General features: G+C 42.4%; 1 long non-coding RNA gene across 1 annotated transcript in view; it reads left to right on the top strand.

Moving 5' to 3' along the window:
* Positions 1 to 6,031, top strand: part of LOC138566217 (uncharacterized) — a 616,718-nt gene extending 610,687 nt beyond the window's left edge. The window contains exons 5-6 of the long non-coding RNA XR_011301870.1: positions 5,271 to 5,489; positions 5,893 to 6,031. This is a non-coding gene — a long non-coding RNA (uncharacterized lncRNA). The remainder of the gene's footprint in view (positions 1 to 5,270; positions 5,490 to 5,892) is intronic.
* The last annotated feature ends 1,402 nt before the right edge of the window (positions 6,032 to 7,433 follow it).

Below are 7,433 nucleotides of genomic sequence, written 5' to 3' on the forward strand. Positions count from 1 at the left end.
AAAAATCTTTGACTTTTACCAAAAAGCAAACAGTTTTTTTTGCCAAAATAGCAGATCTTAAAATGTGCTTGCCCGAGGCCTGCAACATATGGTCCGCTCTTTTCTGTCTACCAACCCTTCCACCTAAATGGCCTACATAAGAATAAAGATCAAGTAATGGGCTAAACGATACCAGCAGCATGCAAGAGGCCACACCTCAAAGAAGACAGCATAGTAATGTAAGATATATGAGATGATTTGACCAGGATCACTATATCGTCTGCTGGAAAATCCAGGATACAAACATGAACGCTGTCGTTCCATAGTCTTGAATTTGGATACTTATTCACCTCTTGGACTAACCGTTGCTGCCATCGTTGGAGGCAATTGTCTAGGTTTTACAACACCCTATCCAAACCAATTTCTAGACCTTCACCATACAGATGATATGTTCGTTTTTATAGCAACCCCTATCTGGTACAGGTACATTGCTGATAATAGCAGATGTTGTTCTGCAAAACCAAGTACATATTCAGGCTGGTTTATAAACTTCAGACATAGGAAAGGCTCAACCAGCCTTGCTGGAATGTGATATTCTAATTTTGCATATGAACACATATCTCTGCAATGGGTGCTTCACACACTGAGCTAACTTCCGAACCGTTGTGGCACTCAATTTATCAATATGCATTTCACCATTCCCTATTGCACATGATCAACATAATTCCCACATGAAGGAAAGATTGTGCCGTAAGGAATACACAAACTATAAATACCGCAATGAACCCCAGAACGAAATACATGAGGGCAAAGGGTTCAGAGCCTCAGCAGCACCCTATACAATATCCTGACATGTGCTGTTTAAGACTGGTGAACAATGGAATCTTACTTCTTCAGATCAGCTAGCCTTCTGGGGTCTCCTTCAAAGTGGGGGACCGGGGCAAGTGCCCCTTTTGCCCTCCCATAAAAATGTCTCTGTGTGAGTGCCCAGCGAAGGAGGCGACTTTAAGAAAATAAATCATACTCCTGCGGTCATGTTGATACTCACATTGAACCAGTAAAAGAGGGTTAATCTAAGCATGAAGTCAGTATTGCAAACAGGATGGGGCTAGTGTTTTGCAGGGTAATAGCCCCGCTCATCCGGGCCCGGCACGGCTATGCTATGAGCTGTTCATACAGCCGAGCGAGGAAAGTGAGATTAAAGAAATTGATACCTGGATGGTGGATTTATTGGAGGAGTATAATGTGGACCCTGATAAAATGGAAGCAATGTGGCAGATCATCAAATATGGGATTATGGTTGACCTTCTTAAATGTAATAATTTTCATGATTTTAGCGTTTGGCTCAACCTCGGAACAATTTGAGATGCCTACCAAGGTAGACAGCTCATGTCATATGGATGTATGTTCAGCTAAGGTAATGGAGGATAAAATTAGCCAATTCCTGCAGATAGATTGTGGCATGATGCTTTGTACACCTAATACAGAACTTCAGAAAGTGGATCCTTAAAAGCAGCACAGAATGGGGCCAAGGAGCAAAATTGTCAGACGGAGATGGATGCAAAATATTTGGCTCATTTATTGAATTTGGCAAATGATGGGCAGAAGCATAACCAGACCAAGGTTCCAGCCGTTACTTTATTAGAAGAACAAAGTCAATCCTCATCAGCTGGGACACAGATTGAGGTTGGGATGTCGAGTCAGACTTCTTTGCTAGGGTCTCAGTTTAGGAACAATAAAACTAAAGGGAGGCCAAAAATGAGGCCATAATTAATCAAATGCCAGATGCCTTTTATTCAGGATCAGTCCTGTGTTTTGGACAGGAGAAACTTTATCATCTCAGATGTTAAAGCGACAGCAGGGTTTGAATCCAGAGAATCCTTGAGAAACAAGGTCTTGGCGTGGCTTAGACTGAGGACTGGAACAGGAATTATAAGAACCACTGACTTTAAGGTTCTTCGACAAATTAAAATGTATCAATGGAGTTCATTGGAGAATAGAGATTGTATACCAGTGGGCAACCTTCCATTGTTTTTGTCACTTTGTAACAACCTGGTGAATGTCCCATACTGCCTGGGGCCATAATATCTATCATGGACTGTTATCCCCTGCCTACTCTCTTCTATTCTGTTGTATGCATGCTGAGTTTTTTAAAAGTCAGTAAGATCCTGATCTTTACATTTGATATTGTTTGTGCATTCTTGTCTTGTTGTTGTGTTTTTGTTTGTGTTGTGCCACGCCCGTAAGCCTCTGGGTCTCTCGGTGCGCAATAGAAATGCAATAAAGTAAAGTAAAGGTCACAGTGTACTCATGGTGTGGGTTTTGTAAGGGTGCAGAAGTACGTGTCTTACACAATGGTGGAATGATGCTTGGCAAAGACATTTATTCAGGCAAAAATAAAGAGGAAACCTATCCCTCCCTAACTCTAAGAGAGGTTTCCTTGCCTCGAATAAGGAACTAAGGGATCGGTTGCAATCTCCAAATAAATAAAAATAGTCCACCCTTGTGTCAAAATGCCTACTTCTATCCCTCATAATTGGAACTAATAAGAAAAGGATAGTGGATCTCCCTTGTCAAGAGGAATGACTCCCTTCTTCTAGACAATGATGGGATTATGGTTGACCTTCAGAAATGTAATAATTTTCATGCTTTTAGCGTTTGGCTCAACCTCGGAACAATTTGAGATGCCTACCAAGGTAGGCAGCTCATGTCAAACGGAGGTATGTTCACATCATTTCCAATCATACGGTGTGAATTTGAGAATGACCGCCTTCTCCCGGTCTCTTTTCCTTTCTGAGGAAACAAGGTTCCAGCTTGTGGTGCTGCAAGGGGTCAGGTCCAATGCACAAGAAAAAGTTCCAACTCAAACATCATTCCTTTTTTACCATAGTTTTTCTTCACTATTGTGTTCCTGGAGAATGCCTCCCTTCTTCAGGTATTTTGTTCTCAATGTCTCACAGTGCCCAGGGAATGACTCCCTTCCGCTGGCCCTCTTCTGATTGGTTTCACGATGCACAATCTTTGGGAGTAAAACCAGAGGGTATTGGCTCCTTCTCCTGAGGTCTCTTGGCTTCACAAAAATGCAAAAAAGGTAGCAGGCGCCCCGCTCTTGAAAGAACATGGCAAGATAACCAGCTGTGGTTTTACCCACTCTGAGAGTGTGCAGCCATCGCTTTTAGCTCACTGTACTTTTCACGAAGGAGGAATATCCACAAAGTCAGACCAGCACCGAAATGCCAGGCAAACCTCCTTTGAACAAGAGTATCAACAGCAACCCATACACGTGTTTCAGCCTTGTTGGGCCTCATCAGTGAGGTGGAGCTGTGCCTCTGAGTACAGTGAGCAAGGAGTCCACATCTGGGTTCCCCCAGGTAACTTAGGGTGACAAACCCCAAGTTGCTTGCACAAATGCAAAAAAGGTAGCAGGCGCACCATTCTCTCGAAAGAACCTGGCATTATAACCTGTTCTGTGATTTTACTCACTGTGACAGTCTGCAGCCATTGCTTTTAGCTCACTGTACTTTTCACAAAGGAGGTATATCCATTTGCATGTCAGTCTTTGTCCCTCCAACAAATGCAGTCCAGCACCGAAATGCCAGACAAACCTCCTTTGAACAAGAGTACCAACAGCAACCCCATACATATATATGCAAATAGATATTCCTCCTTTGTGAAAAGTACAGTGAGCAAAAAAAGATGGCTGCGGACTCCCAAAGTGGGAAAAAACCACAGAACAGGTTATGCCAATCTTTGACCTTGCCACATTGTCTCCATTCATATAGTTCACTTTGTGGTGGTCTTATTAATTTCCCATCATTCTGCCGCACTCTTTCACACTTGCACTCTTTTCCATATGTTGCTTTCACATGGGCACTTTCCTTTGGACTTTCATCAGCTAACACCTTTGCCCACAAAGGTTCACTCAACTCAGTATTCAATGTGCGTGATTTAGCTTTACTACAGGTTTTCATTCAGTTCGGTATTCAATATTCTTGATTTAACTTTGCTTCAAATTTCATTCAGTACGGTAATCAGTTTTGCTTCATTCGGCATTTTGTTACTCACGTGTAGCACCTAGTAGTACTCCGGGTTTGAGTGCATTGCCCCTGCACTCACTGGTCCTCTTTGTTACTCTCTAGCGGCTCTGCTGATTCTTCTCCACTTCGCAGGCTGGCGGGCTGGTCTCTGATAGCCCGTTCGCACTCATGGTGCTTCTCGGCACATGCCGCTCATCTGCTCCAGATGCAGACGGCGTCCATTCTTCTTTCTTCCCTTTCTTGCAGCTGTGGCTGCTTTATCCTGATCAGAAGGCTTACACACCTGTGGCAGTCTAATGCCCACCTCGCTCTGGAACATTGGAATACAGTGACATGTGACCAACGAGTGGAACATTTATTTTAAGAGATTCCGACATTTGCCTACCAACGAAGTCATAATCTCAAGGATAAACTCGTCAAGACTAAGCCAGCACAAAAATAAAATATTTCAAACAGAATAGGTACTTTTCCCTGCTTGAGTTGCAGCAATTGTGGCTACATTATGAAAGGGGAATCACTGAAACATCCCTACACAGGAGAGGCAATATAATTAAAGAGTTTTGCTACATGTGACTCTCAGAACGTGATATACACTATCAAATGCCCTTGTGGCTTATATTACGTGGGACAAACTCTGAGGACGGTAAAAACAAGATGGAATGAACATAGGTCCTGTATACGTAACAACAACAAAACCTTGGCTGTGGCCAGACACTGGCATGACAAGAAACATAACTTGTCACAGATTCGATTTGCTATTCTGGAAGTAGTGGAAAAAAGAGATCTACATGAGAATTTCCAAAAAACTATGGACCAACGTGAAACCTACTGGATTGACCGCCTTAGTTCCCTTATACCAAAGGGGATGAACAAAGAGATCAACTAAATTTGTTTTTTATAAACTTGTTGAAGTCTTACCCCAATCACATTTTTATTTATTTTGTATTTGCATTTTCTAACTTTCGAAAATGTTCCGATCGCATATTGATTAGTTGTTTAGTTTTGACATTGGCGCTTTTTGCCTTGGTCCTACTGCCTTTGAGTAAAACCATGTGATCCTTGTTACGATCTTTCTACAAGAACTGTGTTTGCCTTACATTACGATGCTAATCTGACATAGATGTATAGCCCCAAGATCATGCAGTAACAGCCACTTCATGTTATAATAAGATGAAAGAACATGCATTATTGTTTGCTTCATATGAATAATTTAACTTAACTGAATACGAGCAGTACTGACAGCTCTTCTGTCAGTCTACCTTACTCTAGCAATGAAAGCAACAAGCGGTAGCCATGGAGACATCCCCGTCCCAGGGCATTAGCCCGAGAGTGGGCACAAGGCATACGTGCTCCGGCTTCCCATCTGGACCACAGCGCCTCGCAACCGTCTCCATGGCAACATTTAAAGGCTACTCACACAGGCCAGCGCGAGCATGTGTCTCCGCGGCTTGCAGAACAGCACCAGAGCGAGAGGTAAGTGCCGGTCTATCTAATCCATTCTGGAAGAAAGACTAAGATTAGCTAAATGTTTATCTGTTTTCCCATCAGTGACAGCATTGATATACGCGTTACCATATGCTTTTGAGAATCTGAATAAAAAGTGGCAATATTGCCGTATGCATTTAAATACGCACTCGAAAATTGGAATTATATGCGATCAGGTAGGACACATCGTAGTGTCCTAAAACCTGAAATAATGCAACATTAGCTCTGAAACTAAATTGCATATTCTGTTTTTGTTTCGTTTCTCTTTTATAACAATTGGACAAACCGTGGAACATCACAATTAATGGTATGTGCTAACCTGCTGATATATTGTATATGTTTTGTATTTGAAACACAAAATCTTGTTGAATATTATTTTGTATACAATAAGATAGCCTAATTATGTTACCAAAAGCCTAGATACAGCCCTGATGAAGGTTTTCACCGAAATGCATTGGCTAAATGTACAATGATTGACACTAAGTTGATCGCTCAACGTAGCAATTAGAAATTAAGTGCTATTATTCCTAGAACACGGATGTGAATAAAACATTCCTGCAACTAACCATACCGACTCAACTAGTGTTTTAACTTACCTGATAAGAGGAGCACAAACATTGTAAGGAAATATATGCCTTTGAAACTTTCAGCCCCTATGATTAGGCGCCGACTGAGAAGCGCCAGTGATAATAAGGCGAGGTTGCCTTTCACTGTGACTCCCTTTGTTACTCCTTTCATCTCCTTTTATACACCTGCAACAAATTGACAGGTTGCAGGTGTAGGCTCCCAATTGGACTTGCCTGACCATAGTTAAAGGGACATGCCTGACCTTCACAGTACTTGGTAGGCATCTTCCCTGTCCCAGTACTAGAGTGGTGAAAGGAGCTACTGATGTTCATTACTCCTAGTCACCTCTTCCTCGTCTCAGTACTAGAGTGGTGAACTGAGTTACTAGTGTTCACCACTCCTAGTCGATTCTTCCTCATCCGAGTACTGTCACAGGAAAATTGTGGGCCAAGACGGGGAGATCTTTTACAATAGCCCGTAGAGGCTGGGGGAGGGTTAGGTTGGTTTTTAATAGGGAAAGGGGGATGCCATGTCTCTGCCTTGAACCTTCCCTTCTTCGGCCTCTTTCTGGTGCTTCTAGAGTGGTGATATCTCTGGGTATGCTCCTGGTAAGTGGGGCCAGGACAGCAATAGCCCGTAAGTGCCACTGGGATAGAGGATTCTTCCAGAACGGGAAATGTGGAATACTGTGTCTTGCCTAAGGGCATATCATTCCCAATACCAAAGGGCCCTCCACCACCCAGGTGATCCTCCCTCGCTTGTCCACCCTCGGGGTCAGGATCCAAATTCAATGACCTTTCCTTGGCCACCTGAGGAGAGGACCCAAGGGGAGTAGATGTTGGGACACCCTCAGCTTTCTCACTGTGACCGTAATTTCAAATTATTTTTAATGTTTGCTCCTGTACAAGGAAGAGCAAAATGTGTGCCATACTCTTGAACTTTGAAGTGGACAATTTCAAGATATGGGTCTTCAAATCTTTTTTGTGTGTGGTGTTATAGAAAAAATACCTTATATTCAGCATTCCTTTTGAACATAAACCAGTTGATGGAAGTTTATCATGTTTGGCAGCGTGTCAGCTCAGTTGCATGGCAGATTTGTGAAACTTTCATGAATGAGGTCCAATGTTATAGAGAAAAAGGTTTTTTTTATATTCCTATGTGAAGTGTCATGTAACCTTAATGTTAGATATACTACTGAGACCATTTATTTTATACAGCCTTCCTCACATTCCCTTTTTGTTCCTCAACATAAATCATTATGACCCTGCTTCATATGTCATGGTTATTTACCACTTTATCTTTTTCTGTCCTGAACCACAATTTTTCTTCTATGACCAGCTGCTAACCTGCAAACCTCTCCTGGTG

This window comes from Ambystoma mexicanum, chromosome 2p, assembly GCF_040938575.1.
Source record: "Ambystoma mexicanum isolate Mex_15411 chromosome 2p, UKY_AmexF1_1, whole genome shotgun sequence".
Taxonomy (NCBI): Eukaryota; Metazoa; Chordata; class Amphibia; order Caudata; family Ambystomatidae; genus Ambystoma; species Ambystoma mexicanum.